Source organism: Hippichthys cyanospilos, chromosome 20, assembly GCF_059441005.1.
Source record: "Hippichthys cyanospilos isolate Australia breed blue-spotted pipefish chromosome 20, RoL_Hcya_1.0, whole genome shotgun sequence".
Lineage (NCBI taxonomy): Eukaryota > Metazoa > Chordata > Actinopteri > Syngnathiformes > Syngnathidae > Hippichthys > Hippichthys cyanospilos.
Window position 1 is genome coordinate 7,158,084 of NC_142388.1, and position 13,337 is coordinate 7,171,420.

General features: G+C 40.3%; 1 protein-coding gene across 2 annotated transcripts in view; it reads right to left on the minus strand.

Moving 5' to 3' along the window:
• Positions 1 to 13,337, minus strand: part of rgs6 (regulator of G protein signaling 6) — a 50,960-nt gene that overhangs the window by 15,731 nt on the left and 21,892 nt on the right. Inside the window, exon 1 of one of the 2 annotated variants that reach the window (XM_088403115.1) lies at positions 4,799 to 4,817. The exons of the other annotated variant lie outside the window; for it this stretch is intronic. The gene's annotated coding sequence lies outside the window, so the exon portion shown is untranslated. Of the gene's footprint in view, positions 1 to 4,798; positions 4,818 to 13,337 lie in introns of those variants that run through there. 2 annotated transcript variants of the gene reach the window in all.

Sequence of the window (13,337 nt, forward strand, 5' to 3'; positions counted from 1 at the left end):
CGTCGCAAAGTAACACTTACTCTGATTGGCTCTTGGCCAGGATATACAAGATAGAAGTTTGTAAATTCCCACTAAAGAGGCATTATCTAGTAAATTCAGCTTAGCAAAACCTTGCTTTTTACTTGTGGTGTGTGTGACAGACGACACAGTCAAATGTGAACTGTCTTTAATGCAACAATTACCTATTATGTTTTTTTAAGTGGTTAAAATGGATGGTTGGATTGCACAGTACTGCTCCCTAGTGGAAGGGAACACACGTTACGCAGTATGATGTGTGATTTATCGGGCATTTATTTTGAGCACATCTACGAATGATAAAAGTGAAGTTTAAAGTTTAGTTTTTACTAAGCTGTAGAGAGTACTGTTTTCAGAGGTTGAATTATTTTTATTGTTTATTAGTCCGATAGAGGTTTATTTCATACGGTTTTTGGCTTGGCAAAATGGCGGAGCGACGATGACGGAAGGGAACGCGGGACACCTACGGCCGACGAAACTGCCCGCCTCTGTAAATCAGAATTGCCGATGCCTGCAGAAACCACGTCGGACTCTCGTGTACCTCCTGAAGTGTTTTCAAGTACCCCCAGAGCTACCAAAATCCCCCTTTGAGAACAGCTGGTGGAACATAGTCCACCTCGCTTCAAATTCTTCAAAAGACAATCTTACTTACATGCACCTTGACCCGCACTTTTACAAAATCAGCTAACTCAGCATATTGCGGTTTTTTTTTTTCATTCATTGTTACGTTTCCTTTTTTTTTAACCTCTGTCCTCAAGCTTGTCACTAGGAGGTCAAGTGGGAGATTGGAAAAGTCTGAGATGGTCGCAAGGTTTAAAAACAAGGACTTTTAATGTAGCTTGAAATCCTTGCAATGCTGGATTCATTTTCCGAGAATGCAAAGTAAGCAATACCTTACTAGTTTAACTGATTGGAACATCCTCCTCTACTGCTGATTTTGCGTCACCTACTTTGGCTCCCACACAGTCAAGTACTGAGAAACTGATTGCGAGCTCCTCCGTGTCTAAAGTGGCAATTGCACCTTGATTAGAAAGTCCGAATGACAGCCTGAATCCAAGAACTCTCCATTTTTCAAAAGTTTCGCTTTGATATTCTACCTGCGCGCAAGTGGCTTTTTTCTGCGCTCCGGCTCGGCTCAGCGAAGATTCTAAGTTGAAGACTATAAATTGCCCATAGGTGTCAATGTGAGAACGAGTGCTTGTTTGTCTATATGTGCCCAAATATTCGACAAGCTCCAGCATCCCCGCAACCGTAATGAGGAAAAGTGCCCGACAGTGGATGTGAAATTGAGCTAGTGACATATTTCACCCATGACATACGAGTACATTTTTTTTCGTCAGGCAACCCATCAAGCTTGTCGAAACAATATCATATTTTAAACCCATACTGTATTCTTGCGGAAAATTCATTGCAGTAACCCTCATAAAAATCTATAGAAATGCAATATAATTCCAATGATTTATCAGCAAAAAATTGAAAGCCTGATTAATCGATTACCATTTTAGATAATCGATGTATCATTTGAAGACCAAAAATTATCCATATGCTCGGAATTTCACCTGACAGGAAAGCTTCTCATATCCATTTAAATCAATGCCATGTGACAAGAAACGGGCCGTACTTGGCTTGCGCGTGGCTTGTTGCTTGACTCTAGTTGTATGATCCTCGTTTACACAGCGAGAGATTCCGGGCTCAACCCCATTTTTAAAACATCAACCTCGGGATGAATATCGCGCCTGACTTGTGGTACGTTCCCCGGTTAGGGTGCGCGACGTCCCCGGCTCAACTCCTCGGCTAGCCCGTGTTTAAAACCGCAAACTTAGAATGAAAACGATTGCTGAACAATGCCATGCGGTGGCCCATGCGACAAGAAAGATTCATACTACATTTAGTAGAAATTAGCAGCTAGCTAGCAGTGCTCCATATAGGCTGGCATGATAGATAATAAATGACTTGGCACGCTGATAAAGTTTTTGTTCCTATTGATCACATTAAAAAAATAAAACAAGCTGATTCAAATGTTGTTTTGCAGATGGCAAATACTTCACAGACCAAAATTTGTGATGAGTGTTCTGGAGGCGGAAGAAAGTGGCTGTAGCCTCGATTCTTACCATAAATGAAAACAGGAAATAAGCAAGCATAAAAGACTATAATAAAAATGTGTGATTTCAGATACTTTCCGTAAATCGTGTGTATCCAAGAGAGAGCGTGTGTGACACACACACACACACACACACACACACACACACACACACAGGCCAAATAAAATGCCATTCATCCAGAGTGGGTGTAATGACTCACAGCAGAGCTGGTAACCGGCCTTCCTGCAGCAAGTCCAGGTTTGATGTGTGAAGGTCAGAAAACAGGCCCGGCTGCCAGTCGCCATGCCGATGAGTCTTACTGGTTTCGGGCCAGTGCGTCTGGCAGCGGGGGGACGTGACGCTTAATGGAAGTGTAATGACAACAGGATGGCTTGTGCACACTTGACTGCCAGTGCGGCTCTGCCTGACAAGCGAGGCGAGGTGGTCCGGCAAAAATTGATGAGACTGGTCACAACTTCCTGACCGCCAAATAAGTTTATGTCTGGAAAACAAATTGCTCCGTTTTTTTCTACCCAGCGAATGAAAAGATGAACTGCCATCATAAAATGTGTGGGGGCAAACAACACTTAGAAAAGAATAAGCAGCGTTTACACTGACTGAGATGTATGCCCTTTCTGGTTTATTTTCTAAAATTCACTCCCATCAGTCACAAGAAACAATCTGCATGATTCATTACAGAATCTGCTTTATGAAAATGTATATTTCAGTCAGGCGTAGCAACGAGGAATAATAATCTTAGGATTCCCGTCACTAGCCATGTCAAATGACGGCACACTTATCTGTTGCTATGCGGAATTAAACCATTTATTAGTGTTTTTTCTTCAAATGGTTCGTTTCACCCTTTGGAATTCAACAGTGGGTACTTTCAGCAACTTCAAATGGACCCTTAATTAATGCACCCATGTATACAATGCAAAGTGAAATCCAACAAGATCAAACTTGATTTGGGCATAGTTTCTTTGGCTAAAAAGGAATCTAAAATGAATTATTTTCCACTTTCGAGGATGCATGATACAGCTGGGTTATAAAAAAAAAAAAAAAAAAAAAAAAAAAAAAAAAATCAACCAAGACGGGTAATCATCTTTAGAAACAGTTTGATTAAAATATCTGCCTCAAACTTACACCGGAAACATTTTTTGGCGACCTATTTTACACGGACCTTTCTGGCAGCACGGGAGAAAGACTCAGCCACAAAACAAGTGTTCATCATTTTCATCATAGCTCACCCCCCACCCCACCCCACCGTTTCATAACCACTGCATGAGCTGATCTATTTTAAATGTTATTCCAAGATTTATTGTACCTGTATTAAATGTTGTCACTGGATTTAGTAAATTTCCCAAATTTCTTCAGTTGAAAAGCTATATAACACAAATTGTGCTCCACACCCGAGGACAAGTCATACTGGTTGTGTATATTTAAAGCAGGCTATTTTCCACAATGGCCTTGCCCATCCATCATTCCATCATTTCCCATCGCGCAGCTATATAATACCTTACCTTCTGACACTAGATGAATTCTAACTCCACGGCAGGCCGCCGGCAGCCGACTTTGCCAGACGTCCTATTACCGGCATGTCAAGAAATGTTGGTGTCCAATCACAGGCCTGTCTTTTTCGTTAGGCGGTACAGGTGCCGTATTGTATGCTAATTTCTATCAAAATTCTGTGCGCTGTACATTTTGGCAATCAAATAAGTTATCCCAGAAACGAGAATTCAGAGCACATATGCTGCCATTTTCGGTCAGCAGCAAGTGGCAAAAATGTACGTTTAAAGGTTTTTGGACATGAAAAAAGGGAATTTTCTAAAAAGTAATTATACACAAAGCTTTTTCTTGCTGAAAAAGTAAAATATGAATTTGAAGGGTTTGCACTTGACACCATTTTATTATTTGTGTAATGAGTAAATTTGCCAACCACATTATTCAATATTAAAATTAGCCATTTTACTAGTTTTGAAAACTTTTATATCCAAGTAATAAGAGATAATGCATCTTGCCGGAGAGAAAAAAAACCGAGGAGCAACTGTGCAAATAATCTTATGAACTATGAAAGCAGACTATTGTGACTATTGTTGTGTTGAATCAATATGAAACATTTGCAAAATTGAATATTACTTTGGATAACAATGACCAACAATTTTCGCAGATTTTCTAGCGTGTTACGGAACAAACCGATAACTAATTCATGAATCGTTGGTTTTGCAATTTCAATTTGAAAGAAAAAAGACGACTTATAAAGGGATAAATATTCAACAGATTGATCAATTATTAAATTAATTCAGTCAGTCGCAACCCTAAAAAACATTGCAAGTTCAGACATATACCAGTGTCCCTAAAGTATAAGTTTGTCAGAGGGTCCGCTGCAATTCCGTATTTGGCTAGCTCAAGTGGTTCAGTTGCATCGGACCCTGCCGAATATAACAATTATATAAACATTTTGATTTCCATAACGTTTCCTCAAGCAAGTACATAGATTACGAAACCTCAAATATGCAGAAATGGGCCATAAAGCTCACATAAAGTTGCGGATGGCTGTCTGGCAGAGCAGCCGACGAGAGCGAGGATATGAATCCAGGGCAAACATTCCCTGGGCGATAATCGATTGAGACAAGTTTTCATGGCCGCCGCCGGCGAGGGGCACAGCCAACATGGCTGACCTTGTGCGGCAAAGACATCCATACCTGGCAGAAAGTGAGTAATCATCGCGGCGGGAGGCTGATTATTTGCTCCCCGCCACTCGCTGAAGTGGAGCCATCCGTCCCGCCCGCGGCAACGCGTGTCATTACCGAGAAATCGAATAACGTTTTGAAAGCGTGTTCCCTTAATGAAACGAACACCCCGGATGAATCTTTCCAGCTTCATTTGTTATAATTATCCCGGCTAATGTGACATCCTCGCTTCTCGCACAGCTTCCTCAAGTCTCACTTTCAGACGGGCAAATAGAGTGGAAACCCGGCGGTCCGACGCAATCGTTCCGAGGCGTCCGTCGACCCCCCGTTTAATTGGATTTTCAAATAAATAGGGAAATAATCCATTCGGGGGCCGATTGTCGTGGAATCTCGATTTCGTTTCAAGGCAATTTTCTAAGTAACATTTCAACAGCGAAATCAAGACGCGGTTAGCCCGTCTGCCTCTCGTTCTTTTTTGTTTTGTCTTCCCTCTGTTTTCAGCATATTTATTCTAGTTTCTACTTTGCCTCTTCTTGTTTTTGCGTGACGATTTGCTTGACTCATCTTTGCAAGTCCTTCCTCTCGAATAATTGCCATCACATTATACAGCAACCAACACCACCATTATTAACCCTTGTGCACACTATACACATTGCATTTCTTTCCTGATTTTGTAAATGCTTTTAAAGGCATAATAATTAGTTATTTATGAATATTTTTTCCTTCAACCACTCAAATTGTTCCGTAGCATCAGTTCTATCCATGCATATGTAGGTTAAATTTGATAACACCCACAAATATTGAAAAATGGTACGGTCTATCTTAGTACTTAAGACATAGCCATTAACTGGTCTCTACTGCCACCTACTGTCTTGAGGTGAAATACAAGTCAAAAGAATTTTCTCTTTGCTGACAGTTTGACTGCCGCTCAACGGAATGTTGGAAAAATCGCAGGAAAATCAATGCCATAATTCTATTAAAATGCATCTCCAAAATTGTAATTCTAATGGTTTCATATGGTCCAACATTTGGACTATGATTATTTTTTTGTACACAAAATCTTGCACGTACAGCTGTACTCACACAGAAATATCTGAATCGTTGCAGTTTGAAATTTTACATGTTTTAATCATCTGTTGGAAATTTCATCTTACTCGTGTTTTTTTTCGTGATTCTTTTATGCTATAAAAAAAAAGAATTTCCATCATTTGTAACATAATGCCACAAGGGTTAAACAGTCATATTCCATCGCTAAGAAACGGCTCGTCAGTTACACAGTTATGAAATGGCATGAATCTCCGTTAGATGCTAACGTGAGGAAAAAACACATGGTGCGTTCTAATGCAGTTGGATATTTTAACAGAAAAAAAGGATAATGATGCATTAAACAAGAAATGTAATCACAATGATCCAGAAAATTGGCTTCTGAATTAGCCGCTAATGGCTGGAGTTAGCATTATTTTAGTCCGCTAAATAATCATTTATTTTATAAATTGGACTATTATTAATCCTGCTAACAATTTTTTCTTTTGTTACACAAAGTAGCATCACTACTGAAATAATTGTGCGTGGAGGACACGCCGTATTAAATTCTACAAATGAAAAATTCGTTGTCAATCATTTGTCAGCAAAGGCGGATGAGTGGGTAACTTTATACAGTACACTTCCGTTTATTTATATCGCTTCTGCTTTTGAAAACAACCGATTTAAAGGTCAGCGTGTCCACGAGTGTGCTCTGCCTAGCAGATTACGCAACAAAAGCAAAGTGTTAACATCCTCTATGGTCCAATTAGAGAAGAGATCGCAAGCTTCATTTACAACGCTATCAAGTGCAACACTTGACACAAAGAATTGATTCCACTTCATGCCCAACAGATTTAAGTGGAACAAAGCAAACTAAAAAGAATTGATGTGTTTGTTCATTTACTGTTTGACCTTTGTTGACCAGGCGTCATGTGTTAAAGGCCACAAGCAAACAAGCGATTTGTTACTGAACTGGAAGACTGCATCCTGCTGATATTTTGCCGTGATTGTTGATGCTAGTATTAGAATTAGTAAGAAATGTCATATTTGCGAGAAAAATAAAATGACTTTCTTTGGCGTGCATGTTCTGATGATGTTTAACTGCATCATTCAAAGGCAAAAATGATACAAATTCAATGAATACCGTGTTTACGGCACTTATAAGAAACTTTGAAATTCGCTTTTGCATCCTGGTATCGACAAAAAAGGGATACACCAATTATCGGCCGATATGCCAAAATTCGACATTTTGGCAAATATCAGCATCAGGCTTTAAAAACAAACAAAATGATGGCTGGAAAATATATTTGAAAACTGTATAAACCTCACAAAACTATTGATTTAGATTTTGAGTTCATTGCTGATCCTGGTAACTCTTTTTACCTTTGTAGTTTGAAAGAAAAATAAGCTTATCAAACAATCGAGAGTTATGGGATTTACTTGTTTTCATTTTACTTTCTGAGCTATGCTTGTGACATCTGGAACCCACTGAACATTTTTGCAAGCATGTCTATCGTTTGGCTCCGCCCCTTTCATGATGTCCTAGTGCACCGTTGTCTGCATGTGATTACCCTGCATGGGTGATACAGGGGCAAAAAAATGGAGGACCTAGTTGTTCTCTTTGATTGGGTGGGGCTGGTGTTGAGAGCGCAGCAATGAGCAGGAATGTTCTGATATGGGGAAATAGAAGAAAATGTACTTCAGGGGTGTTTTTTGGTGAGGTACGAGCATTTTAAAAACGCTCCAAAATGTTGAAATTGCACAAATGGTGCCTCTTGAAGGAGCGACCAAGAGGTTACAATTTTCTTGCTAAACGACATCTTCAGGCCTTACGCGTAACTAGAACCTTGATGGAATGTTCGTTCCTTGATAGTTACAGTATTCAGCACATCTCGAGCTGATGTAAATTATTAGGCAGATATATTTCTGCTTCTCTCACCTCTTGAGTAAGAGCGAAGCTGGCGGTTGGGGGTTTTCAAGCAAAGAGCTCTTCTGAGCCTTTTCATTTGTCACGTCTCTGATTTTTACTCATATGCTGCTTTTGAGGAAGGTGGTTAGTCAGAATTTTCTGATGTCTGACTAGGAAAAGTTGCGACGCTGATGGGGGGAAAAGAATCTCAACTTTACACTAAAAAAAGATCAGTCGTCGTTTTGTTGTTTTTGTTTACTTTGAACGTTTTAAGGTTGCATCTGAGTGGGATGAATCAGAGTTCCCACCTTCCTCGAAGGCAGCATTTGAATCTTACTGTAAGTTGTTGTGACGGTCAGAGCTTTTTATGCACACAAAGGCAAAGCTTGAGTATTTACGGGCTGAAAAAAAACACATTTGTAACCACGCCCCTCTAAGAATTAAAATTTGTAGTTTCTTTCCCGCAATTTTGACGGCAATAAGTTTTACTTCTCTTTTTGAATTAGAGTCCAAATATTATCGGCCTCATCGAGGACTAATAGAATCGACCCTGAAAATTATATTGGTTTATTTCTCCAACAAATACATCATGCTATCAAGCTTCCGCGACAGCCAGGATTTGTCAATTGATTTATAAGACCATCGTGATAAACTGTCCAACAGAGACTTCAAGCTCTTAAATCACATCAGATTTAAACGTCAATACATTAAAAGACATGCAGGTATTTATCGATCGATAGGTTTCCCATGAGGGGTCGCGCCATCAATACTCGCCATCCTTTTACTTAAACATTGCACGTTAGCTTGTACCGTAGGGTTGGGGCCATGAATCTAAAATAGTATGCCAATTGAATTCACAAGAAATACGTCACAAGAATGGCTGCCTCAGCAGGTTTGGCAGCTTCATTGATATTGCCCACACAAATCGTAGGCTAATGGCGCCTATTTGTGCGACAGACCATTAGCTTGGATAAACAAGTATGAAATACTGGAACGCTTCAAAATAGTCCCGCGGTGAAATCTGTATTTGCATTTTGTATACAAGCATGGTCTTGGCAGATGGAAGCGGGGCGCCGAGTAATAGACAGCTCCATCGTTCTGGGGGGCGAAACAAATGAACTGAGAGGCAATTCAATTATTGCAGTTGGTATTCAAGGTAGAACAACGGCAACGACCTCGTATATCTGCCCGCCATCCTGGAGCGCCATCGATTGCGTCGACGGCCCCCCGGGACCTTCTGCCTGATAGATGGAGAAGCCGCACATTAGTCCTGCAGCACTCTTTATCTACCGGGCTCTAGGACAGCCCTATTTATTGGTGCCCCATCTCAAAGCCGTAACCATTTCCCCGCCCCGCCCCGTCAGACCCTGAAGAACAACCATTGGTATTGCCATTGTGCAGGTGGTAGAGCTGCCAGGACTTTCAAGCAATTTATGACGGCCCTCTGGCAGCGGCTCATACAAGAGCGCACTTTGGAAAAGAGAGAGGGTGAAAACACGCCGCAAATGGGCGAGGGAGGAGGCTCTTGGCCAAAAGTAGACATTTGAAACAGCTGCCGTTGAGAGACACTTTAGACGAGCCCACCGCCGCTCATTAACATGTTATACGGTGATTTAATAACCGTCATGCAGCAACAACATGGCCGTTGGGTCACATTTGGATTGGGCTGCTTGTCAGTTTCGAAAGTTCTTATGTTTCAGTTCAACACGGCAATCCGTGTGACCAAAACGTTTCGGTCGAATTACCTGCTGAGATCAACTGTTAAATGTCACTGGAGGCGCTCACGTTTTGCGATGACAAAGGCCCCTGCCAATGACTTCCACATGCTCCTTCCGTGTGTTGGCCATCAAATAAAACGGAGGTGTCGCAGCTGATGAGACGAGCGATGCTGAGGAATTCCTAATGTAGAAGACGAGGCCCGATTCGTGAATCGGGCTTGAGCAGTCAAGGAAAACGTTCGCTTCGGAACGTCATTTCTTTTCACTGCGGCGCGGAGACAGATAGTAGGACACCATTTTATTTCCGCCAGTCTGCCTGATGGGAGATTAACACACCTCTAGTTACTTCAACACTGGATGTGCACAAAATTTACATTTGTTGCTGTATCATGTTATTTTTGACAGCATAACTTGTATCAAAATAACTGAAGGGTTGGATTGATGATGTAGAACTCGGATTAAAAAAAAAAGGAAACTGCGAGACTTGGTCACTAGCAGGTAAGAGTAAAATGACCAAGAAGAGAACATGTCTTGAATGTCAAATGTAAAATGTATGTCAGGCAGGAAAAGGATGCAATATTGAACAGAGCTGAGTGAGAGATTTTTACACGTCCATTCTCGCCATCAATTATTTATCCTTCTGAGCATTGTACATAAGGGAAATGCATGGACATATGGACACATGATGTATGTTTAAGTCACATAAAGGATATATGTACTATCATATACAGTAAACTGGGTTATATTGTGATTCTTCCCCCTCTACTGTATATTGCAGATTGCATTTGGGGTTATTTTACAATATAAACAATGTAGTTGTGCGCCTTCTGAAGAATAACCAAAACACAATGCTTCACTCTAAGGTCTACTTAGAGGGAAGCAGTGTGATTAACATAAAGAGGGAGAAAAGCTGCCCAGAAATACATTGAGTGAAAAATGTGAGGATAAGCGGCTATAGATGATGAATGGATGAATAGGTGGTAAACTGAAAAATGACCAAAAATGCCTAAAGAACATGAAGAAATAATAATTTTTAACCAGTCCTCACATAGTAGGGTGAGCCTCCCTGCGGGGGCATCAAGCAAAAGGCTTTGTAATAACCATGTGAAGTGTAATTGCAATAAAATAAGGATTTTTAATTTCTGGCACTTTGATGATTTTTTTCAGTTTTAGACTAACATGTATGCAACTTGCGTCACTCTAAATTGTCCTTATGTGTGATCGAGTGCGTGAATGGCGTTCGCCCTTGTGTGCCCTGCAATTGGCTGACAACCAGTTCAGGATGTCCCTGATTGTAGACAACTGGGATAGGCACCAGCAAGCCTGTGACCCCAGTGAGGATAAGCGGCTATAGAAAATTAAAGCATGGACTTTCCCCTTGTGCATTTGGGTCATACATTCGATCTGGGCCAATCAGTGCTTCGGGAAAATCAACAACAAACAGAACCACTAGCTTAAGAACCTCTCAAGTGGAAGAAAAAGAAATTCTAACAAACCGCATATCATTTAGACACCATCAATAGTTACGTTCTGCTGCGTTGCTGTTAATGATACACTATACATTACCGCTTGAATAACCGGCATTTCAAAAATATCTTTACTTTGATTTAAGAATCAATTTCACAGCATGAATATTCGGTATGGGAGATGTCGTATCGACCGGCATGGTTTTTTTTGTCAGCTGGGCTCCAGTTCAACCATAGCTCTAATGAGAGCGCGTCCATACAAAAATGGATAGATAGTTGTCACAAACAAGTCAATGAAAGCAAAATAGAGGGTGTCTATGCACAGTGTATGATCCAGCACTCGTATTAGACGCTAAATGTGCTAATGATCGGTGCTGCCAAGACTTGCTGGTCCTTTGGCCTTTAGTTGTAGCTGCACAGTGATCTTTAAAGATGTCAGGTTGATCAAGTGGAGCAGCGAGAGCCCTGCATTCATTTCTCAAGGCTCCTAAAAGGCCACCGTGATGCAAATAATGTCACAACAGAGACCGTTGGGCTCAATAAACGGCACACCAAAAAAAAAAAAAAAACAAGAGTAGGCCTACAGAGTAGTTACATCGAGCTTGAGCTTTCAAACCACTCGGAAACAAACAGTCATTGTATAGTAATTTAAAAAAAAAATCTAAATCAAATGGGAAGTTTTACCATGCAGTATATTATTAGCTTTGCATACTTTTATGCTCAACATGCCATTTTGATGACATTAGATCACGGTCGACAACTTTGCAAAATGGAAAACAAGACTATTATCCGAAAGCAAAACAGGAGGAAAATATTCCATCTCAGTGGTTAGCTAGCGGCCTTAATTAGGAAGCAAATGTCAAATTCAATGTGAAATACAGTGAAGCGTGATATATCACCGAGCCATACAAGTTACGGTTGGGTCCTGCAGGTTAATTGGAGCGCTTTGACCCTAAAATACAAAGATGCTATATGGGAAGTTGGAAATGATGAGCAACATAACGTCAGCATACACACAAGGCAATTAAACTGCTGGAGTCACTTACACAGTACTTCAAGGTGGAAAACATCTGCTGTTACCATGGCAACCCCCAACTGCCTTCTTCAATCGCGATTGCTGCTAGTTTCGCTTGTACAGGATTTCTGACACGCTTAAAACAACGATACAATGATGTATTTATAAAAAGTATTTTTTTTTTACTCTGTCAAAATGCATTTTGTCTACAATTGCTTGCTAATGTGGTGATGAAGCAGCATTTTTTTTATATCAGAATGATTTGCCGCAACCTTTTGGGAGGAAATTGACCCGGTGTGTTACGAGCAGTGCGATTTGCAATTTTCTAGACTTCAGTGTTGCTGAAAAGTCACAAATATACTTGTTGTCAAATCCAATATGCTGCTGAATAAAAAGAGCACTTATGTTTAGCGAGAATGATTTTTATTTTTTTGTTTGCTTTGTTTCGTTTCCGCAAACATTTGCAATGGGGGGGGACCTTGCAAAATTTGCTTTCTAAAAGGGGTCCCTGACAAACAAAAAGTTTGAGACCCCCGAGGTTAGAGGACCCAGCATAGCCTATCAGAGTTTTTGATGCGGATGACAATAATCTAAAACAAAAAACGTCCAAGGAACTGTTATAAAAGCCCCCAAACCATATAGCCCACAAATTTTCATAAGAATGAGAGATTATCGTCTTTTTTTTTTCATGAATTTAGTGTGGCCCTTGGAAGGCCGTAATAAAACCTGAGGTATAAAGCAACCAATTACAGCATTGATTTTGTGTGTGAGTTAGTGTGTGAAATTTTAAAGCTTTTAAGAGCCACTTTTGAATCCCGCCAGCTTTGTGACCGACTAAATGTGACGGCAGAAGAAAGAGGTTTTCTGTTGCTTCCCCAAAAATAAAAGTCCCAACCTGCCAATTACTTGAACTGAAGCATGTGAAAGGTTAAGAAAGAGAATACATGCCATTACTTTTCGATAAATGAAGGCCACAATTACGTTAAAAGCCTAACTTAAAAAAAAAAAGCATTGACATTTCATGTCAAACGTGTTGAAATGGGCTGAATTTGTTTTTTAAACATATTGGCCTTATTGAGACGTCCAAAAATGCCGTTTAAAAATAAAAAGCAATAAACGCATTTGACGGCACCTTTGTTTCTCAAGACTAGTCCACTTCCATTTGATAAATTTACTGCTGTGTTTTCCTATTAAGAACTACAACATAATAAATCCATAACAGGTTATCTTGAAATGATAGTACTGTACAGTTTATTACAATGCAAGTGCAATGAGAAATGATCCTATCAACTGTTCCGCACGCACATATCATTTTCAGTGGGTTACACGTTAATTAAATGTTGTATGATACGTATTCACATTTGCGAGTCATTTCATCGTCGGCCGAGCGCCAACTGACTGATAACTGACCTCAGTCACA